The sequence below is a fragment of the Symphalangus syndactylus genome, chromosome 11 (assembly GCF_028878055.3).
Source record: "Symphalangus syndactylus isolate Jambi chromosome 11, NHGRI_mSymSyn1-v2.1_pri, whole genome shotgun sequence".
Lineage (NCBI taxonomy): Eukaryota > Metazoa > Chordata > Mammalia > Primates > Hylobatidae > Symphalangus > Symphalangus syndactylus.
This window is the reverse complement of record NC_072433.2, coordinates 7,785,370-7,811,770: the sequence shown is the minus strand read 5'-3', so window position 1 is coordinate 7,811,770 and position 26,401 is coordinate 7,785,370.

The following is a 26,401-nucleotide window of genomic DNA, read 5'->3' as shown; positions in this document are numbered from 1 at the left end:
GAAAGAAGTTTCACAGAATGATTCTGTGTAGTTTATATTTGGAGACATTCCTTTTTCCACTATTACCCTCTTAGCGCTCCGAATCTCCACTTGCATTTTCTACAGAAAGAGTGTTTCAGAACGGCTCAATCAAAACTAAGGTTCAACTCTTTTAGTTGAATGAACAGAACAGAAAGAAGTTTCACACAATTCTTCTGTGTAGTTTTTATATGTAGACATTCTTTTTCCCAATATAGGCCTCTTAGCGCTCAGAATGTCCAATTGCAGTTTCTACAGAAATAGTGTTTCAGAACGGCTCAATCAAAATTAAGGTTCAACTCCATTAGTTGAATGCACAGAACAGAAAGAAGTTTCATACAATGCTTCTGTGTAGTTTATATTTGAACATATTCTTTTTTCCACTATTACCCACTTAGCGCTACGAATGTCCAGTTGCATTTTCTACAGACAGAGTGTTTCAAAACTGCTCAATCAAAAGTATGGTTTAACTCTGTTAGCTGAATGCTCAGATCAGAAAGAAGTTTCACAGAATGCTTCTGTGTAGTTTATATTTGAATATATTACATTTTCCACTACTTCGCTCTTAGCGCTCCAAATGTCCAGTTGCATTTTCTACAGAAAGAGTGTTCAGATCTGCTCAATCAAAAGTATGGTTTAACTCTGTTAGCTGAATGCACAGATCAGAAAGAAGTTTCACCGAATGATTCCGTGTAGTTTATATTTGAAGACATTCCTTTTTCCACTATTACCCTCTTAGCGCTCCGAATCTCCACTTGCATTTTCTACAAAAAGAGTGTTTCATAACTGCTCAATCAAAAATATGTTTTATCTCTGTTAACTGAATTTACAGATCAGAAATAAGTTTCACAGAATGCATCTGTGTAGTTTTTATATTGAAGGTATTCTTTTTCCCAATGTAGGCCTCTTAGCGCTTAGCATGTCCAATTGCATTTTCTACAGAAAGAGTGTTTCAGAACGGCTCAATCAAAAGTAAGGTTCAACTCTGTTAGTTGAATGCACAGCACAGAAAGAATTTTCACAGAATGCTACTGTGAAGTTTATATTTGAATATATTCCTTTTTCCACTATTACCCTCTTAGCGCTCCAAATGTCCACTTGCATTTTCTACAGAAAGAGTGTTCAGAACTGCGCATTCAAAAGTATGGTTTAACTCTGTTAGCTTAATGAACATATCAGAAATAAGTTTCACACAATGCTTCTGTGTAGTTTTTATTTGAAGATATTATTTTTCCCAATAGAGGCCTCTTAGCGCTCAGAATGTCCAATTGCAGTTTCTACAGAAAGAGTGTTTCAGAAAGGCTCAATCAAAAGTAAGGTTCAACTCTGTTAGTTGAATGCACAGAACAGAAAGAAGTTTCATACAATGCTTCTGTGTAGCTTATATTTGAACATATTCATTTTTCCACTATTACCCACTTAGCGCTACGAATGTCCAGTTGCATTTTCTACAGACAGAGTGTTTCAAAACTGCTCAATCAAAAGTATGGTTTAACTCTGTTAGCTGAATGCTCAGATCAGAAAGAAGTTTCACAGAATGCTTCTGTGTAGTTTATATTTGAATATATTCCTTTTTCCACTACTACTCTCTTAGCGCTCCAAATGTCCAGTTGCATTTTCTACAGAAAGAGTGTTCAGATCTGCTCAATCAAAAGTATGGTTTAACTCTGTTAGCTGAATGCACAGATCAGAAAGAAGTTTCACAGAATGATTCTGTGTAGTTTATATTTGGAGACATTCCTTTTTCCACTATTACCCTCTTAGCGCTCCGAATCTCCACTTGCATTTTCTACAGAAAGAGTGTTTCAGAACGGCTCAATAAAAACTAAGGTTCAACTCTTTTAGTTGAACAAACAGAGCAGAAAGAAGTTTCACACAATTCTTCTGTGTAGTTTTTATTTGTAGACATTCTTTTTCCCAATATATGCCTCTTAGCGCTCAGAATGTCCAATTGCAGTTTCTACAGAAAGAGTGTTTCAGAACGGCTCAATCAAAAGTAAGGTTCAACTCTGTTAGTTGAATGCACAGAACAGAAAGAAGTTTCATACAATGCTTCTGTGTAGTTCATATTTGAACATATTCTTTTTTCCACTATTACCCACTTAGCGCTACGAATGTCCAGTTGCATTTTCTACAGACAGAATGTTTCAAAACTGCTCAATCAAAAGTATGGTTTAGCTCTGTTAGCTGAATGCTCAGATCAGAAAGAAGTTTCACAGAATGCTTCTGTGTAGTTTATATTTGAATATATTCCTTTTTCCACTACTACGCTCTTAGCGCTCCAAATGTCCAGTTGCATTTTCTACAGAAAGAGTGTTCAGATCTGCTCAATCAAAAGTATGGTTTAACTCTGTTAGCTGAATGCGCAGATCAGAAAGAAGTTTCACAGAATGATTCTGTGTAGTTTATATTTGGAGACATTCCTTTTTCCACTATTACCCTCTTAGCGCTCCGAATCTCCACTTGCATTTTCTACAGAAAGAGTGTTTCAGAACGGCTCAATCAAAACTAAGGTTCAACTCTTTTAGTTGAATGAACAGAACAGAAAGAAGTTTCACACAATTCTTCTGTGTAGTTTTTATATGTAGACATTCTTTTTCCCAATATAGGCCTCTTAGCGCTCAGAATGTCCAATTGCAGTTTCTACAGAAATAGTGTTTCAGAACGGCTCAATCAAAATTAAGGTTCAACTCCGTTAGTTGAATGCACAGAACAGAAAGAAGTTTCATACAATGCTTCTGTGTAGTTTATATTTGAACATATTCTTTTTTCCACTATTACCCACTTAGCGCTACGAATGTCCAGTTGCATTTTCTACAGACAGAGTGTTTCAAAACTGCTCAATCAAAAGTATGGTTTAACTCTGTTAGCTGAATGCTCAGATCAGAAAGAAGTTTCACAGAATGCTTCTGTGTAGTTTATATTTGAATATATTACATTTTCCACTACTTCGCTCTTAGCGCTCCAAATGTCCAGTTGCATTTTCTACAGAAAGAGTGTTCAGATCTGCTCAATCAAAAGTATGGTTTAACTCTGTTAGCTGAATGCACAGATCAGAAAGAAGTTTCACCGAATGATTCCGTGTAGTTTATATTTGAAGACATTCCTTTTTCCACTATTACCCTCTTAGCGCTCCGAATCTCCACTTGCATTTTCTACAAAAAGAGTGTTTCATAACTGCTCAATCAAAAATATGTTTTATCTCTGTTAACTGAATTTACAGATCAGAAATAAGTTTCACAGAATGCATCTGTGTAGTTTTTATATTGAAGGTATTCTTTTTCCCAATGTAGGCCTCTTAGCGCTTAGCATGTCCAATTGCATTTTCTACAGAAAGAGTGTTTCAGAACGGCTCAATCAAAAGTAAGGTTCAACTCTGTTAGTTGAATGCACAGCACAGAAAGAATTTTCACAGAATGCTACTGTGAAGTTTATATTTGAATATATTCCTTTTTCCACTATTACCCTCTTAGCGCTCCAAATGTCCACTTGCATTTTCTACAGAAAGAGTGTTCAGAACTGCGCATTCAAAAGTATGGTTTAACTCTGTTAGCTTAATGAACATATCAGAAATAAGTTTCACACAATGCTTCTGTGTAGTTTTTATTTGAAGATATTATTTTTCCCAATAGAGGCCTCTTAGCGCTCAGAATGTCCAATTGCAGTTTCTACAGAAAGAGTGTTTCAGAAAGGCTCAATCAAAAGTAAGGTTCAACTCTGTTAGTTGAATGCACAGAACAGAAAGAAGTTTCATACAATGCTTCTGTGTAGCTTATATTTGAACATATTCATTTTTCCACTATTACCCACTTAGCGCTACGAATGTCCAGTTGCATTTTCTACAGACAGAGTGTTTCAAAACTGCTCAATCAAAAGTATGGTTTAACTCTGTTAGCTGAATGCTCAGATCAGAAAGAAGTTTCACAGAATGCTTCTGTGTAGTTTATATTTGAATATATTCCTTTTTCCACTACTACTCTCTTAGCGCTCCAAATGTCCAGTTGCATTTTCTACAGAAAGAGTGTTCAGATCTGCTCAATCAAAAGTATGGTTTAACTCTGTTAGCTGAATGCACAGATCAGAAAGAAGTTTCACAGAATGATTCTGTGTAGTTTATATTTGGAGACATTCCTTTTTCCACTATTACCCTCTTAGCGCTCCGAATCTCCACTTGCATTTTCTACAGAAAGAGTGTTTCAGAACGGCTCAATCAAAACTAAGGTTCAACTCTTTTAGTTGAACGAACAGAACAGAAAGAAGTTTCACACAATTCTTCTGTGTAGTTTTTATATGTAGACATTCTTTTTCCCAATATAGGCCTCTTAGCGCTCAGAATGTCCAATTGCAGTTTCTACAGAAATAGTGTTTCAGAACGGCTCAATCAAAATTAAGGTTCAACTCCGTTAGTTGAATGCACAGAACAGAAAGAAGTTTCATACAATGCTTCTGTGTAGTTTATATTTGAACATATTCTTTTTTCCACTATTACCCACTTAGCGCTACGAATGTCCAGTTGCATTTTCTACAGACAGAGTGTTTCAAAACTGCTCAATCAAAAGTATGGTTTAACTCTGTTAGCTGAATGCTCAGATCAGAAAGAAGTTTCACAGAATGCTTCTGTGTAGTTTATATTTGAATATATTACATTTTCCACTACTTCGCTCTTAGCGCTCCAAATGTCCAGTTGCATTTTCTACAGAAAGAGTGTTCAGATCTGCTCAATCAAAAGTATGGTTTAACTCTGTTAGCTGAATGCACAGATCAGAAAGAAGTTTCACCGAATGATTCCGTGTAGTTTATATTTGAAGACATTCCTTTTTCCACTATTACCCTCTTAGCGCTCCGAATCTCCACTTGCATTTTCTACAAAAAGAGTGTTTCATAACTGCTCAATCAAAAATATGTTTTATCTCTGTTAACTGAATTTACAGATCAGAAATAAGTTTCACAGAATGCATCTGTGTAGTTTTTATATTGAAGGTATTCTTTTTCCCAATGTAGGCCTCTTAGCGCTTAGCATGTCCAATTGCATTTTCTACAGAAAGAGTGTTTCAGAACGGCTCAATCAAAAGTAAGGTTCAACTCTGTTAGTTGAATGCACAGCACAGAAAGAATTTTCACAGAATGCTACTGTGAAGTTTATATTTGAATATATTCCTTTTTCCACTATTACCCTCTTAGCGCTCCAAATGTCCACTTGCATTTTCTACAGAAAGAGTGTTCAGAACTGCGCATTCAAAAGTATGGTTTAACTCTGTTAGCTTAATGAACATATCAGAAATAAGTTTCACACAATGCTTCTGTGTAGTTTTTATTTGAAGATATTATTTTTCCCAATAGAGGCCTCTTAGCGCTCAGAATGTCCAATTGCAGTTTCTACAGAAAGAGTGTTTCAGAAAGGCTCAATCAAAAGTAAGGTTCAACTCTGTTAGTTGAATGCACAGAACAGAAAGAAGTTTCATACAATGCTTCTGTGTAGCTTATATTTGAAAATATTCATTTTTCCACTATTACCCACTTAGCGCTACGAATGTCCAGTTGCATTTTCTACAGACAGAGTGTTTCAAAACTGCTCAATCAAAAGTATGGTTTAACTCTGTTAGCTGAATGCTCAGATCAGAAAGAAGTTTCACAGAATGCTTCTGTGTAGTTTATATTTGAATATATTCCTTTTTCCACTACTACTCTCTTAGCGCTCCAAATGTCCAGTTGCATTTTCTACAGAAAGAGTGTTCAGATCTGCTCAATCAAAAGTATGGTTTAACTCTGTTAGCTGAATGCACAGATCAGAAAGAAGTTTCACAGAATGATTCTGTGTAGTTTATATTTGGAGACATTCCTTTTTCCACTATTACCCTCTTAGCGCTCCGAATCTCCACTTGCATTTTCTACAGAAAGAGTGTTTCAGAACGGCTCAATAAAAACTAAGGTTCAACTCTTTTAGTTGAACAAACAGAGCAGAAAGAACTTTCACACAATTCTTCTGTGTAGTTTTTATTTGTCTACATTCTTTTTCCCAATATATGCCTCTTAGCGCTCAGAATGTCCAATTGCAGTTTCTACAGAAAGAGTGTTTCAGAACGGCTCAATCAAAAGTAAGGTTCAACTCTGTTAGTTGAATGCACAGAACAGAAAGAAGTTTCATACAATGCTTCTGTGTAGTTCATATTTGAACATATTCTTTTTTCCACTATTACCCACTTAGCGCTACGAATGTCCAGTTGCATTTTCTACAGACAGAATGTTTCAAAACTGCTCAATCAAAAGTATGGTTTAGCTCTGTTAGCTGAATGCTCAGATCAGAAAGAAGTTTCACAGAATGCTTCTGTGTAGTTTATATTTGAATATATTCCTTTTTCCACTACTACGCTCTTAGCGCTCCAAATGTCCAGTTGCATTTTCTACAGAAAGAGTGTTCAGATCTGCTCAATCAAAAGTATGGTTTAACTCTGTTAGCTGAATGCGCAGATCAGAAAGAAGTTTCACAGAATGATTCTGTGTAGTTTATATTTGGAGACATTCCTTTTTCCACTATTACCCTCTTAGCGCTCCGAATCTCCACTTGCATTTTCTACAGAAAGAGTGTTTCAGAACGGCTCAATCAAAACTAAGGTTCAACTCTTTTAGTTGAACGAACAGAACAGAAAGAAGTTTCACACAATTCTTCTGTGTAGTTTTTATATGTAGACATTCTTTTTCCCAATATAGGCCTCTTAGCGCTCAGAATGTCCAATTGCAGTTTCTACAGAAATAGTGTTTCAGAACGGCTCAATCAAAATTAAGGTTCAACTCCGTTAGTTGAATGCACAGAACAGAAAGAAGTTTCATACAATGCTTCTGTGTAGTTTATATTTGAACATATTCTTTTTTCCACTATTACCCACTTAGCGCTACGAATGTCCAGTTGCATTTTCTACAGACAGAGTGTTTCAAAACTGCTCAATCAAAAGTATGGTTTAACTCTGTTAGCTGAATGCTCAGATCAGAAAGAAGTTTCACAGAATGCTTCTGTGTAGTTTATATTTGAATATATTACATTTTCCACTACTTCGCTCTTAGCGCTCCAAATGTCCAGTTGCATTTTCTACAGAAAGAGTGTTCAGATCTGCTCAATCAAAAGTATGGTTTAACTCTGTTAGCTGAATGCACAGATCAGAAAGAAGTTTCACCGAATGATTCCGTGTAGTTTATATTTGAAGACATTCCTTTTTCCACTATTACCCTCTTAGCGCTCCGAATCTCCACTTGCATTTTCTACAAAAAGAGTGTTTCATAACTGCTCAATCAAAAATATGTTTTATCTCTGTTAACTGAATTTACAGATCAGAAATAAGTTTCACAGAATGCATCTGTGTAGTTTTTATATTGAAGGTATTCTTTTTCCCAATGTAGGCCTCTTAGCGCTTAGCATGTCCAATTGCATTTTCTACAGAAAGAGTGTTTCAGAACGGCTCAATCAAAAGTAAGATTCAACTCTGTTAGTTGAATGCACAGCACAGAAAGAATTTTCACAGAATGCTACTGTGAAGTTTATATTTGAATATATTCCTTTTTCCACTATTACCCTCTTAGCGCTCCAAATGTCCACTTGCATTTTCTACAGAAAGAGTGTTCAGAACTGCGCATTCAAAAGTATGGTTTAACTCTGTTAGCTTAATGAACATATCAGAAATAAGTTTCACACAATGCTTCTGTGTAGTTTTTATTTGAAGATATTATTTTTCCCAATAGAGGCCTCTTAGCGCTCAGAATGTCCAATTGCAGTTTCTACAGAAAGAGTGTTTCAGAAAGGCTCAATCAAAAGTAAGGTTCAACTCTGTTAGTTGAATGCACAGAACAGAAAGAAGTTTCATACAATGCTTCTGTGTAGCTTATATTTGAACATATTCATTTTTCCACTATTACCCACTTAGCGCTACGAATGTCCAGTTGCATTTTCTACAGACAGAGTGTTTCAAAACTGCTCAATCAAAAGTATGGTTTAACTCTGTTAGCTGAATGCTCAGATCAGAAAGAAGTTTCACAGAATGCTTCTGTGTAGTTTATATTTGAATATATTCCTTTTTCCACTACTACTCTCTTAGCGCTCCAAATGTCCAGTTGCATTTTCTACAGAAAGAGTGTTCAGATCTGCTCAATCAAAAGTATGGTTTAACTCTGTTAGCTGAATGCACAGATCAGAAAGAAGTTTCACAGAATGATTCTGTGTAGTTTATATTTGGAGACATTCCTTTTTCCACTATTACCCTCTTAGCGCTCCGAATCTCCACTTGCATTTTCTACAGAAAGAGTGTTTCAGAACGGCTCAATAAAAACTAAGGTTCAACTCTTTTAGTTGAACAAACAGAGCAGAAAGAAGTTTCACACAATTCTTCTGTGTAGTTTTTATTTGTAGACATTCTTTTTCCCAATATATGCCTCTTAGCGCTCAGAATGTCCAATTGCAGTTTCTACAGAAAGAGTGTTTCAGAACGGCTCAATCAAAAGTAAGGTTCAACTCCGTTAGTTGAATGCACAGAACAGAAAGAAGTTTCATACAATGCTTCTGTGTAGTTTATATTTGAACATATTCTTTTTTCCACTATTACCCACTTAGCGCTACGAATGTCCAGTTGCATTTTCTACAGACAGAGTGTTTCAAAACTGCTCAATCAAAAGTATGGTTTAACTCTGTTAGCTGAATGCTCAGATCAGAAAGAAGTTTCACAGAATGCTTCTGTGTAGTTTATATTTGAATATATTACATTTTCCACTACTTCGCTCTTAGCGCTCCAAATGTCCAGTTGCATTTTCTACAGAAAGAGTGTTCAGATCTGCTCAATCAAAAGTATGGTTTAACTCTGTTAGCTGAATGCACAGATCAGAAAGAAGTTTCACCGAATGATTCCGTGTAGTTTATATTTGAAGACATTCCTTTTTCCACTATTACCCTCTTAGCGCTCCGAATCTCCACTTGCATTTTCTACAAAAAGAGTGTTTCATAACTGCTCAATCAAAAATATGTTTTATCTCTGTTAACTGAATTTACAGATCAGAAATAAGTTTCACAGAATGCATCTGTGTAGTTTTTATATTGAAGGTATTCTTTTTCCCAATGTAGGCCTCTTAGCGCTTAGCATGTCCAATTGCATTTTCTACAGAAAGAGTGTTTCAGAACGGCTCAATCAAAAGTAAGGTTCAACTCTGTTAGTTGAATGCACAGCACAGAAAGAATTTTCACAGAATGCTACTGTGAAGTTTATATTTGAATATATTCCTTTTTCCACTATTACCCTCTTAGCGCTCCAAATGTCCACTTGCATTTTCTACAGAAAGAGTGTTCAGAACTGCGCATTCAAAAGTATGGTTTAACTCTGTTAGCTTAATGAACATATCAGAAATAAGTTTCACACAATGCTTCTGTGTAGTTTTTATTTGAAGATATTATTTTTCCCAATAGAGGCCTCTTAGCGCTCAGAATGTCCAATTGCAGTTTCTACAGAAAGAGTGTTTCAGAAAGGCTCAATCAAAAGTAAGGTTCAACTCTGTTAGTTGAATGCACAGAACAGAAAGAAGTTTCATACAATGCTTCTGTGTAGCTTATATTTGAACATATTCATTTTTCCACTATTACCCACTTAGCGCTACGAATGTCCAGTTGCATTTTCTACAGACAGAGTGTTTCAAAACTGCTCAATCAAAAGTATGGTTTAACTCTGTTAGCTGAATGCTCAGATCAGAAAGAAGTTTCACAGAATGCTTCTGTGTAGTTTATATTTGAATATATTCCTTTTTCCACTACTACTCTCTTAGCGCTCCAAATGTCCAGTTGCATTTTCTACAGAAAGAGTGTTCAGATCTGCTCAATCAAAAGTATGGTTTAACTCTGTTAGCTGAATGCACAGATCAGAAAGAAGTTTCACAGAATGATTCTGTGTAGTTTATATTTGGAGACATTCCTTTTTCCACTATTACCCTCTTAGCGCTCCGAATCTCCACTTGCATTTTCTACAGAAAGAGTGTTTCAGAACGGCTCAATAAAAACTAAGGTTCAACTCTTTTAGTTGAACAAACAGAGCAGAAAGAACTTTCACACAATTCTTCTGTGTAGTTTTTATTTGTAGACATTCTTTTTCCCAATATATGCCTCTTAGCGCTCAGAATGTCCAATTGCAGTTTCTACAGAAAGAGTGTTTCAGAACGGCTCAATCAAAAGTAAGGTTCAACTCTGTTAGTTGAATGCACAGAACAGAAAGAAGTTTCATACAATGCTTCTGTGTAGTTCATATTTGAACATATTCTTTTTTCCACTATTACCCACTTAGCGCTACGAATGTCCAGTTGCATTTTCTACAGACAGAATGTTTCAAAACTGCTCAATCAAAAGTATGGTTTAGCTCTGTTAGCTGAATGCTCAGATCAGAAAGAAGTTTCACAGAATGCTTCTGTGTAGTTTATATTTGAATATATTCCTTTTTCCACTACTACGCTCTTAGCGCTCCAAATGTCCAGTTGCATTTTCTACAGAAAGAGTGTTCAGATCTGCTCAATCAAAAGTATGGTTTAACTCTGTTAGCTGAATGCGCAGATCAGAAAGAAGTTTCACAGAATGATTCTGTGTAGTTTATATTTGGAGACATTCCTTTTTCCACTATTACCCTCTTAGCGCTCCGAATCTCCACTTGCATTTTCTACAGAAAGAGTGTTTCAGAACGGCTCAATCAAAACTAAGGTTCAACTCTTTTAGTTGAACGAACAGAACAGAAAGAAGTTTCACACAATTCTTCTGTGTAGTTTTTATATGTAGACATTCTTTTTCCCAATATAGGCCTCTTAGCGCTCAGAATGTCCAATTGCAGTTTCTACAGAAATAGTGTTTCAGAACGGCTCAATCAAAATTAAGGTTCAACTCCGTTAGTTGAATGCACAGAACAGAAAGAAGTTTCATACAATGCTTCTGTGTAGTTTATATTTGAACATATTCTTTTTTCCACTATTACCCACTTAGCGCTACGAATGTCCAGTTGCATTTTCTACAGACAGAGTGTTTCAAAACTGCTCAATCAAAAGTATGGTTTAACTCTGTTAGCTGAATGCTCAGATCAGAAAGAAGTTTCACAGAATGCTTCTGTGTAGTTTATATTTGAATATATTACATTTTCCACTACTTCGCTCTTAGCGCTCCAAATGTCCAGTTGCATTTTCTACAGAAAGAGTGTTCAGATCTGCTCAATCAAAAGTATGGTTTAACTCTGTTAGCTGAATGCACAGATCAGAAAGAAGTTTCACCGAATGATTCCGTGTAGTTTATATTTGAAGACATTCCTTTTTCCACTATTACCCTCTTAGCGCTCCGAATCTCCACTTGCATTTTCTACAAAAAGAGTGTTTCATAACTGCTCAATCAAAAATATGTTTTATCTCTGTTAACTGAATTTACAGATCAGAAATAAGTTTCACAGAATGCATCTGTGTAGTTTTTATATTGAAGGTATTCTTTTTCCCAATGTAGGCCTCTTAGCGCTTAGCATGTCCAATTGCATTTTCTACAGAAAGAGTGTTTCAGAACGGCTCAATCAAAAGTAAGGTTCAACTCTGTTAGTTGAATGCACAGCACAGAAAGAATTTTCACAGAATGCTACTGTGAAGTTTATATTTGAATATATTCCTTTTTCCACTATTACCCTCTTAGCGCTCCAAATGTCCACTTGCATTTTCTACAGAAAGAGTGTTCAGAACTGCGCATTCAAAAGTATGGTTTAACTCTGTTAGCTTAATGAACATATCAGAAATAAGTTTCACACAATGCTTCTGTGTAGTTTTTATTTGAAGATATTATTTTTCCCAATAGAGGCCTCTTAGCGCTCAGAATGTCCAATTGCAGTTTCTACAGAAAGAGTGTTTCAGAAAGGCTCAATCAAAAGTAAGGTTCAACTCTGTTAGTTGAATGCACAGAACAGAAAGAAGTTTCATACAATGCTTCTGTGTAGCTTATATTTGAACATATTCATTTTTCCACTATTACCCACTTAGCGCTACGAATGTCCAGTTGCATTTTCTACAGACAGAGTGTTTCAAAACTGCTCAATCAAAAGTATGGTTTAACTCTGTTAGCTGAATGCTCAGATCAGAAAGAAGTTTCACAGAATGCTTCTGTGTAGTTTATATTTGAATATATTCCTTTTTCCACTACTACTCTCTTAGCGCTCCAAATGTCCAGTTGCATTTTCTACAGAAAGAGTGTTCAGATCTGCTCAATCAAAAGTATGGTTTAACTCTGTTAGCTGAATGCACAGATCAGAAAGAAGTTTCACAGAATGATTCTGTGTAGTTTATATTTGGAGACATTTCTTTTTCCACTATTACCCTCTTAGCGCTCCGAATCTCCACTTGCATTTTCTACAGAAAGAGTGTTTCAGAACGGCTCAATAAAAACTAAGGTTCAACTCTTTTAGTTGAACAAACAGAGCAGAAAGAACTTTCACACAATTCTTCTGTGTAGTTTTTATTTGTAGACATTCTTTTTCCCAATATATGCCCCTTAGCGCTCAGAATGTCCAATTGCAGTTTCTACAGAAAGAGTGTTTCAGAACGGCTCAATCAAAAGTAAGGTTCAACTCTGTTAGTTGAATGCACAGAACAGAAAGAAGTTTCATACAATGCTTCTGTGTAGTTCATATTTGAACATATTCTTTTTTCCACTATTACCCACTTAGCGCTACGAATGTCCAGTTGCATTTTCTACAGACAGAATGTTTCAAAACTGCTCAATCAAAAGTATGGTTTAGCTCTGTTAGCTGAATGCTCAGATCAGAAAGAAGTTTCACAGAATGCTTCTGTGTAGTTTATATTTGAATATATTCCTTTTTCCACTACTACGCTCTTAGCGCTCCAAATGTCCAGTTGCATTTTCTACAGAAAGAGTGTTCAGATCTGCTCAATCAAAAGTATGGTTTAACTCTGTTAGCTGAATGCGCAGATCAGAAAGAAGTTTCACAGAATGATTCTGTGTAGTTTATATTTGGAGACATTCCTTTTTCCACTATTACCCTCTTAGCGCTCCGAATGTCCACTTGCATTTTCTACAGAAAGAGTGTTTCAGAACGGCTCAATCAAAACTAAGGTTCAACTCTTTTAGTTGAACGAACAGAACAGAAAGAAGTTTCACACAATTCTTCTGTGTAGTTTTTATATGTAGACATTCTTTTTCCCAATATAGGCCTCTTAGCGCTCAGAATGTCCAATTGCAGTTTCTACAGAAATAGTGTTTCAGAACGGCTCAATCAAAATTAAGGTTCAACTCCGTTAGTTGAATGCACAGAACAGAAAGAAGTTTCATACAATGCTTCTGTGTAGTTTATATTTGAACATATTCTTTTTTCCACTATTACCCACTTAGCGCTACGAATGTCCAGTTGCATTTTCTACAGACAGAGTGTTTCAAAACTGCTCAATCAAAAGTATGGTTTAACTCTGTTAGCTGAATGCTCAGATCAGAAAGAAGTTTCACAGAATGCTTCTGTGTAGTTTATATTTGAATATATTACATTTTCCACTACTTCGCTCTTAGCGCTCCAAATGTCCAGTTGCATTTTCTACAGAAAGAGTGTTCAGATCTGCTCAATCAAAAGTATGGTTTAACTCTGTTAGCTGAATGCACAGATCAGAAAGAAGTTTCACCGAATGATTCCGTGTAGTTTATATTTGAAGACATTCCTTTTTCCACTATTACCCTCTTAGCGCTCCGAATCTCCACTTGCATTTTCTACAAAAAGAGTGTTTCATAACTGCTCAATCAAAAATATGTTTTATCTCTGTTAACTGAATTTACAGATCAGAAATAAGTTTCACAGAATGCATCTGTGTAGTTTTTATATTGAAGGTATTCTTTTTCCCAATGTAGGCCTCTTAGCGCTTAGCATGTCCAATTGCATTTTCTACAGAAAGAGTGTTTCAGAACGGCTCAATCAAAAGTAAGGTTCAACTCTGTTAGTTGAATGCACAGCACAGAAAGAATTTTCACAGAATGCTACTGTGAAGTTTATATTTGAATATATTCCTTTTTCCACTATTACCCTCTTAGCGCTCCAAATGTCCACTTGCATTTTCTACAGAAAGAGTGTTCAGAACTGCGCATTCAAAAGTATGGTTTAACTCTGTTAGCTTAATGAACATATCAGAAATAAGTTTCACACAATGCTTCTGTGTAGTTTTTATTTGAAGATATTATTTTTCCCAATAGAGGCCTCTTAGCGCTCAGAATGTCCAATTGCAGTTTCTACAGAAAGAGTGTTTCAGAAAGGCTCAATCAAAAGTAAGGTTCAACTCTGTTAGTTGAATGCACAGAACAGAAAGAAGTTTCATACAATGCTTCTGTGTAGCTTATATTTGAACATATTCATTTTTCCACTATTACCCACTTAGCGCTACGAATGTCCAGTTGCATTTTCTACAGACAGAGTGTTTCAAAACTGCTCAATCAAAAGTATGGTTTAACTCTGTTAGCTGAATGCTCAGATCAGAAAGAAGTTTCACAGAATGCTTCTGTGTAGTTTATATTTGAATATATTCCTTTTTCCACTACTACTCTCTTAGCGCTCCAAATGTCCAGTTGCATTTTCTACAGAAAGAGTGTTCAGATCTGCTCAATCAAAAGTATGGTTTAACTCTGTTAGCTGAATGCACAGATCAGAAAGAAGTTTCACAGAATGATTCTGTGTAGTTTATATTTGGAGACATTCCTTTTTCCACTATTACCCTCTTAGCGCTCCGAATCTCCACTTGCATTTTCTACAGAAAGAGTGTTTCAGAACGGCTCAATAAAAACTAAGGTTCAACTCTTTTAGTTGAACAAACAGAGCAGAAAGAACTTTCACACAATTCTTCTGTGTAGTTTTTATTTGTAGACATTCTTTTTCCCAATATATGCCTCTTAGCGCTCAGAATGTCCAATTGCAGTTTCTACAGAAAGAGTGTTTCAGAACGGCTCAATCAAAAGTAAGGTTCAACTCTGTTAGTTGAATGCACAGAACAGAAAGAAGTTTCATACAATGCTTCTGTGTAGTTCATATTTGAACATATTCTTTTTTCCACTATTACCCACTTAGCGCTACGAATGTCCAGTTGCATTTTCTACAGACAGAATGTTTCAAAACTGCTCAATCAAAAGTATGGTTTAGCTCTGTTAGCTGAATGCTCAGATCAGAAAGAAGTTTCACAGAATGCTTCTGTGTAGTTTATATTTGAATATATTCCTTTTTCCACTACTACGCTCTTAGCGCTCCAAATGTCCAGTTGCATTTTCTACAGAAAGAGTGTTCAGATCTGCTCAATCAAAAGTATGGTTTAACTCTGTTAGCTGAATGCGCAGATCAGAAAGAAGTTTCACAGAAAGATTCTGTGTAGTTTATATTTGGAGACATTCCTTTTTCCACTATTACCCTCTTAGCGCTCCGAATCTCCACTTGCATTTTCTACAGAAAGAGTGTTTCAGAACGGCTTAATCAAAACTAAGGTTCAACTCTTTTAGTTGAACGAACAGAACAGAAAGAAGTTTCACACAATTCTTCTGTGTAGTTTTTATATGTAGACATTCTTTTTCCCAATATAGGCCTCTTAGCGCTCAGAATGTCCAATTGCAGTTTCTACAGAAATAGTGTTTCAGAACGGCTCAATCAAAATTAAGGTTCAACTCCGTTAGTTGAATGCACAGAACAGAAAGAAGTTTCATACAATGCTTCTGTGTAGTTTATATTTGAACATATTCTTTTTTCCACTATTACCCACTTAGCGCTACGAATGTCCAGTTGCATTTTCTACAGACAGAGTGTTTCAAAACTGCTCAATCAAAAGTATGGTTTAACTCTGTTAGCTGAATGCTCAGATCAGAAAGAAGTTTCACAGAATGCTTCTGTGTAGTTTATATTTGAATATATTACATTTTCCACTACTTCGCTCTTAGCGCTCCAAATGTCCAGTTGCATTTTCTACAGAAAGAGTGTTCAGATCTGCTCAATCAAAAGTATGGTTTAACTCTGTTAGCTGAATGCACAGATCAGAAAGAAGTTTCACCGAATGATTCCGTGTAGTTTATATTTGAAGACATTCCTTTTTCCACTATTACCCTCTTAGCGCTCCGAATCTCCACTTGCATTTTCTACAAAAAGAGTGTTTCATAACTGCTCAATCAAAAATATGTTTTATCTCTGTTAACTGAATTTACAGATCAGAAATAAGTTTCACAGAATGCATCTGTGTAGTTTTTATATTGAAGGTATTCTTTTTCCCAATGTAGGCCTCTTAGCGCTTAGCATGTCCAATTGCATTTTCTACAGAAAGAGTGTTTCAGAACGGCTCAATCAAAAGTAAGGTTCAACTCTGTTAGTTGAATGCACAGCACAGAAAGAATTTTCACAGAATGCTACTGTGAAGTTTATATTTGAATATATTCCTTTTTCCACTATTACCCTCTTAGCGCTCCAAATGTCCACTTGCATTTTCTACAGAAAGAGTGTTCAGAACTGCGCATTCAAAAGTATGGTTTAACTCTGTTAGCTTAATGAACATATCAGAAATAAGTTTCACACAATGCTTCTGTGTAGTTTTTATTTGAAGATATTATTTTTCCCAATAGAGGCCTCTTAGCGCTCAGAATGTCCAATTGCAGTTTCTACAGAAAGAGTGTTTCAGAAAGGCTCAATCAAAAGTAAGGTTCAACTCTGTTAGTTGAATGCACAGAACAGAAAGAAGTTTCATACAATGCTTCTGTGTAGCTTATATTTGAACATATTCATTTTTCCACTATTACCCACTTAGCGCTACGAATGTCCAGTTGCATTTTCTACAGACAGAGTGTTTCAAAACTGCTCAATCAAAAGTATGGTTTAACTCTGTTAGCTGAATGCTCAGATCAGAAAGAAGTTTCACAGAATGCTTCTGTGTAGTTTATATTTGAATATATTCCTTTTTCCACTACTACTCTCTTAGCGCTCCAAATGTCCAGTTGCATTTTCTACAGAAAGAGTGTTCAGATCTGCTCAATCAAAAGTATGGTTTAACTCTGTTAGCTGAATGCACAGATCAGAAAGAAGTTTCACAGAATGATTCTGTGTAGTTTATATTTGGAGACATTCCTTTTTCCACTATTACCCTCTTAGCGCTCCGAATCTCCACTTGCATTTTCTACAGAAAGAGTGTTTCAGAACGGCTCAATAAAAACTAAGGTTCAACTCTTTTAGTTGAACAAACAGAGCAGAAAGAACTTTCACACAATTCTTCTGTGTAGTTTTTATTTGTAGACATTCTTTTTCCCAATATATGCCTCTTAGCGCTCAGAATGTCCAATTGCAGTTTCTACAGAAAGAGTGTTTCAGAACGGCTCAATCAAAAGTAAGGTTCAACTCTGTTAGTTGAATGCACAGAACAGAAAGAAGTTTCATACAATGCTTCTGTGTAGTTCATATTTGAACATATTCTTTTTTCCACTATTACCCACTTAGCGCTACGAATGTCCAGTTGCATTTTCTACAGACAGAATGTTTCAAAACTGCTCAATCAAAAGTATGGTTTAGCTCTGTTAGCTGAATGCTCAGATCAGAAAGAAGTTTCACAGAATGCTTCTGTGTAGTTTATATTTGAATATATTCCTTTTTCCACTACTACGCTCTTAGCGCTCCAAATGTCCAGTTGCATTTTCTACAGAAAGAGTGTTCAGATCTGCTCAATCAAAAGTATGGTTTAACTCTGTTAGCTGAATGCGCAGATCAGAAAGAAGTTTCACAGAATGATTCTGTGTAGTTTATATTTGGAGACATTCCTTTTTCCACTATTACCCTCTTAGCGCTCCGAATCTCCACTTGCATTTTCTACAGAAAGAGTGTTTCAGAACGGCTCAATCAAAACTAAGGTTCAACTCTTTTAGTTGAACGAACAGAACAGAAAGAAGTTTCACACAATTCTTCTGTGTAGTTTTTATATGTAGACATTCTTTTTCCCAATATAGGCCTCTTAGCGCTCAGAATGTCCAATTGCAGTTTCTACAGAAATAGTGTTTCAGAACGGCTCAATCAAAATTAAGGTTCAACTCCGTTAGTTGAATGCACAGAACAGAAAGAAGTTTCATACAATGCTTCTGTGTAGTTTATATTTGAACATATTCTTTTTTCCACTATTACCCACTTAGCGCTACGAATGTCCAGTTGCATTTTCTACAGACAGAGTGTTTCAAAACTGCTCAATCAAAAGTATGGTTTAACTCTGTTAGCTGAATGCTCAGATCAGAAAGAAGTTTCACAGAATGCTTCTGTGTAGTTTATATTTGAATATATTACATTTTCCACTACTTCGCTCTTAGCGCTCCAAATGTCCAGTTGCATTTTCTACAGAAAGAGTGTTCAGATCTGCTCAATCAAAAGTATGGTTTAACTCTGTTAGCTGAATGCACAGATCAGAAAGAAGTTTCACCGAATGATTCCGTGTAGTTTATATTTGAAGACATTCCTTTTTCCACTATTACCCTCTTAGCGCTCCGAATCTCCACTTGCATTTTCTACAAAAAGAGTGTTTCATAACTGCTCAATCAAAAATATGTTTTATCTCTGTTAACTGAATTTACAGATCAGAAATAAGTTTCACAGAATGCATCTGTGTAGTTTTTATATTGAAGGTATTCTTTTTCCCAATGTAGGCCTCTTAGCGCTTAGCATGTCCAATTGCATTTTCTACAGAAAGAGTGTTTCAGAACGGCTCAATCAAAAGTAAGGTTCAACTCTGTTAGTTGAATGCACAGCACAGAAAGAATTTTCACAGAATGCTACTGTGAAGTTTATATTTGAATATATTCCTTTTTCCACTATTACCCTCTTAGCGCTCCAAATGTCCACTTGCATTTTCTACAGAAAGAGTGTTCAGAACTGCGCATTCAAAAGTATGGTTTAACTCTGTTAGCTTAATGAACATATCAGAAATAAGTTTCACACAATGCTTCTGTGTAGTTTTTATTTGAAGATATTATTTTTCCCAATAGAGGCCTCTTAGCGCTCAGAATGTCCAATTGCAGTTTCTACAGAAAGAGTGTTTCAGAAAGGCTCAATCAAAAGTAAGGTTCAACTCTGTTAGTTGAATGCACAGAACAGAAAGAAGTTTCATACAATGCTTCTGTGTAGCTTATATTTGAACATATTCATTTTTCCACTATTACCCACTTAGCGCTACGAATGTCCAGTTGCATTTTCTACAGACAGAGTGTTTCAAAACTGCTCAATCAAAAGTATGGTTTAACTCTGTTAGCTGAATGCTCAGATCAGAAAGAAGTTTCACAGAATGCTTCTGTGTAGTTTATATTTGAATATATTCCTTTTTCCACTACTACTCTCTTAGCGCTCCAAATGTCCAGTTGCATTTTCTACAGAAAGAGTGTTCAGATCTGCTCAATCAAAAGTATGGTTTAACTCTGTTAGCTGAATGCACAGATCAGAAAGAAGTTTCACAGAATGATTCTGTGTAGTTTATATTTGGAGACATTCCTTTTTCCACTATTACCCTCTTAGCGCTCCGAATCTCCACTTGCATTTTCTACAGAAAGAGTGTTTCAGAACGGCTCAATAAAAACTAAGGTTCAACTCTTTTAGTTGAACAAACAGAGCAGAAAGAACTTTCACACAATTCTTCTGTGTAGTTTTTATTTGTAGACATTCTTTTTCCCAATATATGCCTCTTAGCGCTCAGAATGTCCAATTGCAGTTTCTACAGAAAGAGTGTTTCAGAACGGCTCAATCAAAAGTAAGGTTCAACTCTGTTAGTTGAATGCACAGAACAGAAAGAAGTTTCATACAATGCTTCTGTGTAGTTCATATTTGAACATATTCTTTTTTCCACTATTACCCACTTAGCGCTACGAATGTCCAGTTGCATTTTCTACAGACAGAATGTTTCAAAACTGCTCAATCAAAAGTATGGTTTAGCTCTGTTAGCTGAATGCTCAGATCAGAAAGAAGTTTCACAGAATGCTTCTGTGTAGTTTATATTTGAATATATTCCTTTTTCCACTACTACGCTCTTAGCGCTCCAAATGTCCAGTTGCATTTTCTACAGAAAGAGTGTTCAGATCTGCTCAATCAAAAGTATGGTTTAACTCTGTTAGCTGAATGCGCAGATCAGAAAGAAGTTTCACAGAATGATTCTGTGTAGTTTATATTTGGAGACATTCCTTTTTCCACTATTACCCTCTTAGCGCTCCGAATCTCCACTTGCATTTTCTACAGAAAGAGTGTTTCAGAACGGCTCAATCAAAACTAAGGTTCAACTCTTTTAGTTGAACGAACAGAACAGAAAGAAGTTTCACACAATTCTTCTGTGTAGTTTTTATATGTAGACATTCTTTTTCCCAATATAGGCCTCTTAGCGCTCAGAATGTCCAATTGCAGTTTCTACAGAAATAGTGTTTCAGAACGGCTCAATCAAAATTAAGGTTCAACTCCGTTAGTTGAATGCACAGAACAGAAAGAAGTTTCATACAATGCTTCTGTGTAGTTTATATTTGAACATATTCTTTTTTCCACTATTACCCACTTAGCGCTACGAATGTCCAGTTGCATTTTCTACAGACAGAGTGTTTCAAAACTGCTCAATCAAAAGTATGGTTTAACTCTGTTAGCTGAATGCTCAGATCAGAAAGAAGTTTCACAGAATGCTTCTGTGTAGTTTATATTTGAATATATTACATTTTCCACTACTTCGCTCTTAGCGCTCCAAATGTCCAGTTGCATTTTCTACAGAAAGAGTGTTCAGATCTGCTCAATCAAAAGTATGGTTTAACTCTGTTAGCTGAATGCACAGATCAGAAAGAAGTTTCACCGAATGATTCCGTGTAGTTTATATTTGAAGACATTCCTTTTTCCACTATTACCCTCTTAGCGCTCCGAATCTCCACTTGCATTTTCTACAAAAAGAGTGTTTCATAACTGCTCAATCAAAAATATGTTTTATCTCTGTTAACTGAATTTACAGATCAGAAATAAGTTTCACAGAATGCATCTGTGTAGTTTTTATATTGAAGGTATTCTTTTTCCCAATGTAGGCCTCTTAGCGCTTAGCATGTCCAATTGCATTTTCTACAGAAAGAGTGTTTCAGAACGGCTCAATCAAAAGTAAGGTTCAACTCTGTTAGTTGAATGCACAGCACAGAAAGAATTTTCACAGAATGCTACTGTGAAGTTTATATTTGAATATATTCCTTTTTCCACTATTACCCTCTTAGCGCTCCAAATGTCCACTTGCATTTTCTACAGAAAGAGTGTTCAGAACTGCGCATTCAAAAGTATGGTTTAACTCTGTTAGCTTAATGAACATATCAGAAATAAGTTTCACACAATGCTTCTGTGTAGTTTTTATTTGAAGATATTATTTTTCCCAATAGAGGCCTCTTAGCGCTCAGAATGTCCAATTGCAGTTTCTACAGAAAGAGTGTTTCAGAAAGGCTCAATCAAAAGTAAGGTTCAACTCTGTTAGTTGAATGCACAGAACAGAAAGAAGTTTCATACAATGCTTCTGTGTAGCTTATATTTGAACATATTCATTTTTCCACTATTACCCACTTAGCGCTACGAATGTCCAGTTGCATTTTCTACAGACAGAGTGTTTCAAAACTGCTCAATCAAAAGTATGGTTTAACTCTGTTAGCTGAATGCTCAGATCAGAAAGAAGTTTCACAGAATGCTTCTGTGTAGTTTATATTTGAATATATTCCTTTTTCCACTACTACTCTCTTAGCGCTCCAAATGTCCAGTTGCATTTTCTACAGAAAGAGTGTTCAGATCTGCTCAATCAAAAGTATGGTTTAACTGTGTTAGCTGAATGCACAGATCAGAAAGAAGTTTCACAGAATGATTCTGTGTAGTTTATATTTGGAGACATTCCTTTTTCCACTATTACCCTCTTAGCGCTCCGAATCTCCACTTGCATTTTCTACAGAAAGAGTGTTTCAGAACGGCTCAATCAAAACTAAGGTTCAACTCTTTTAGTTGAACAAACAGAGCAGAAAGAAGTTTCACACAATTCTTCTGTGTAGTTTTTATTTGTAGACATTCTTTTTCCCAATATATGCCTCTTAGCGCTCAGAATGTCCAATTGCAGTTTCTACAGTAAGAGTGTTTCAGAACGGCTCAATCAAAAGTAAGGTTCAACTCTGTTAGTTGAATGCACAGAACAGAAAGAAGTTTCATACAATGCTTCTGTGTAGTTCATATTTGAAGATATTCTTTTTTCCACTATTACCCACTTAGCGCTACGAATGTCCAGTTGCATTTTCTACAGACAGAATGTTTCAAAACTGCTCAATCAAAAGTATGGTTTAGCTCTGTTAGCTGAATGCTCAGATCAGAAAGAAGTTTCACAGAATGCTTCTGTGTAGTTTATATTTGAATATATTCCTTTTTCCACTACTACGCTCTTAGCGCTCCAAATGTCCAGTTGCATTTTCTACAGAAAGAGTGTTCAGATCTGCTCAATCAAAAGTATGGTTTAACTCTGTTAGCTGAATGCGCAGATCAGAAAGAAGTTTCACAGAATGATTCTGTGTAGTTTATATTTGGAGACATTCCTTTTTCCACTATTACCCTCTTAGCGCTCCGAATCTCCACTTGCATTTTCTACAGAAAGAGTGTTTCAGAACGGCTCAATCAAAACTAAGGTTCAACTCTTTTAGTTGAACGAACAGAACAGAAAGAAGTTTCACACAATTCTTCTGTGTAGTTTTTATATGTAGACATTCTTTTTCCCAATATAGGCCTCTTAGCGCTCAGAATGTCCAATTGCAGTTTCTACAGAAATAGTGTTTCAGAACGGCTCAATCAAAATTAAGGTTCAAATCCGTTAGTTGAATGCACAGAACAGAAAGAAGTTTCATACAATGCTTCTGTGTAGTTTATATTTGAACATATTCTTTTTTCCACTATTACCCACTTAGCGCTACGAATGTCCAGTTGCATTTTCTACAGACAGAGTGTTTCAAAACTGCTCAATCAAAAGTATGGTTTAACTCTGTTAGCTGAATGCTCAGATCAGAAAGAAGTTTCACAGAATGCTTCTGTGTAGTTTATATTTGAATATATTACATTTTCCACTACTTCGCTCTTAGCGCTCCAAATGTCCAGTTGCATTTTCTACAGAAAGAGTGTTCAGATCTGCTCAATCAAAAGTATGGTTTAACTCTGTTAGCTGAATGCACAGATCAGAAAGAAGTTTCACCGAATGATTCCGTGTAGTTTATATTTGAAGACATTCCTTTTTCCACTATTACCCTCTTAGCGCTCCGAATCTCCACTTGCATTTTCTACAAAAAGAGTGTTTCATAACTGCTCAATCAAAAATATGTTTTATCTCTGTTAACTGAATTTACAGATCAGAAATAAGTTTCACAGAATGCATCTGTGTAGTTTTTATATTGAAGATATTCTTTTTCCCAATGTAGGCCTCTTAGCGCTTAGCATGTCCAATTGCATTTTCTACAGAAAGAGTGTTTCAGAACGGCTCAATCAAAAGTAAGGTTCAACTCTGTTAGTTGAATGCACAGCACAGAAAGAATTTTCACAGAATGCTACTGTGAAGTTTATATTTGAATATATTCCTTTTTCCACTATTACCCTCTTAGCGCTCCAAATGTCCACTTGCATTTTCTACAGAAAGAGTGTTCAGAACTGCGCATTCAAAAGTATGGTTTAACTCTGTTAGCTTAATGAACATATCAGAAATAAGTTTCACACAATGCTTCTGTGTAGTTTTTATTTGAAGATATTATTTTTCCCAATAGAGGCCTCTTAGCGCTCAGAATGTCCAATTGCAGTTTCTACAGAAAGAGTGTTTCAGAAAGGCTCAATCAAAAGTAAGGTTCAACTCTGTTAGTTGAATGCACAGAACAGAAATAAGTTTCATACAATGCTTCTGTGTAGCTTATATTTGAACATATTCTTTTTTCCACTATTACCCACTTAGCGCTACGAATGTCCAGTTGCATTTTCTACAGACAGAGTGTTTCAAATCTGCTCAATCAAAAGTATGGTTTAACTCTGTTAGCTGAATGCTCGGATCAGAAAGAAGTTTCACAGAATGCTTCTGTGTAGTTTATATTTGAATATATTCCTTTTTCCACTACTACTCTCTTAGCGCTCCAAATGTCCAGTTGCATTTTCTACAGAAAGAGTGTTCAGATCTGCTCAATCAAAAGTATGGTTTAACTCTGTTAGCTGAATGCACAGATCAGAAAGAAGTTTCACAGAATGATTCTGTGTAGTTTATATTTGGAGACATTCCTTTTTCCACTATTACCCTCTTAGCGCTCCGAATCTCCACTTGCATTTTCTACAGAAAGAGTGTTTCAGAACGGCTCAATCAAAACTAAGGTTCAACTCTTTTAGTTGAACAAACAGAGCAGAAAGAAGTTTCACACAATTCTTCTGTGTAGTTTTTATTTGTAGACATTCTTTTTCCCAATATATGCCTCTTAGCGCTCAGAATGTCCAATTGCAGTTTCTACAGAAAGAGTGTTTCAGAACGGCTCAATCAAAAGTAAGGTTCAACTCTGTTAGTTGAATGCACAGAACAGAAAGAAGTTTCATACAATGCTTCTGTGTAGTTCATATTTGAACATATTCTTTTTTCCACTATTACCCACTTAGCGCTACGAATGTCCAGTTGCATTTTCTACAGACAGAATGTTTCAAAACTGCTCAATCAAAAGTATGGTTTAGCTCTGTTAGCTGAATGCTCAGATCAGAAAGAAGTTTCACAGAATGCTTCTGTGTAGTTTATATTTGAATATATTCCTTTTTCCACTACTACGCTCTGAGCGCTCCAAATGTCCAGTTGCATTTTCTACAGAAAGAGTGTTCAGATCTGCTCAATCAAAAGTATGGTTTAACTCTGTTAGCTGAATGCGCAGATCAGAAAGATGTTTCACAGAATGATTCTGTGTAGTTTATATTTGGAGACATTCCTTTTTCCACTATTACCCTCTTAGCGCTCCGAATCTCCACTTGCATTTTCTACAGAAAGAGTGTTTCAGAACGGCTCAATCAAAACTAAGGTTCAACTCTTTTAGTTGAACGAACAGAACAGAAAGAAGTTTCACACAATTCTTCTGTGTAGTTTTTATATGTAGACATTCTTTTTCCCAATATAGGCCTCTTAGCGCTCAGAATGTCCAATTGCAGTTTCTACAGAAATAGTGTTTCAGAACGGCTCAATCAAAATTAAGGTTCAACTCCGTTAGTTGAATGCACAGAACAGAAAGTAGTTTCATACAATGCTTCTGTGTAGTTTATATTTGAACATATTCTTTTTTCCACTATTACCCACTTAGCGCTACGAATGTCCAGTTGCATTTTCTACAGACAGAGTGTTTCAAAACTGCTCAATCAAAAGTATGGTTTAACTCTGTTAGCTGAATGCTCAGATCAGAAAGAAGTTTCACAGAATGCTTCTGTGTAGTTTATATTTGAATATATTACATTTTCCACTACTACGCTCTGAGCGCTCCAAATGTCCAGTTGCATTTTCTACAGAAAGAGTGTTCAGATCTGCTCAATCAAAAGTATGGTTTAACTCTGTTAGCTGAATGCACAGATCAGAAAGAAGTTTCACCGAATGATTCCGTGTAGTTTATATTTGAAGACATTCCCTTTTCCACTATTACCCTCTTAGCGCTCCGAATCTCCACTTGCATTTTCTACAAAAAGAGTGTTTCATAACTGCTCAATAAAAATATGTTTTATCTCTGTTAACTGAATTTACAGATCAGAAATAAGTTTCACAGAATGCATCTGTGTAGTTTTTATTTGAAGATATTCTTTTTCCCAATGTAGGCCTCTTAGCGCTTAGCATGTCCAATTGCAGTTTCTACAGAAAGAGTGTTTCAGAACGGCTCAATCAAAAGTAAGGTTCAACTCTGTTAGTTGAATGCACAGAACAGAAAGTATTTTCACAGAATGCTACTGTGTAGTTTATATTTGAATATATTCCTTTTTCCACTATTACCCTCTTAGCGCTCCGAATGTCCACTTGCATTTTCTACAGAAAGAGTGTTCAGAACTGCGCAATCAAAAGTATGGTTTAACTCTGTTAGCTTAATGAACATATCAGAAATAAGTTTCACACAATGCTTCTGTGTAGTTTTTATTTGAAGATATTATTTTTCCCAATATATACCTCTTAGCGCTCAGAATGTCCAATTGCAGTTTCTACAGAAAGAGTGTTTCAGAAAGGCTCAATCAAAAGTAAGGTTCAACTCTGTTAGTTGTATGCACAGAACAGAAAGAAGTTTCATACAATGCTTCTGTGTAGTTTATATTTGAACATATTCTTTTTTCCACTATTACCCACTTAGCGCTACGAATGTCCAGTTGCATTTTCT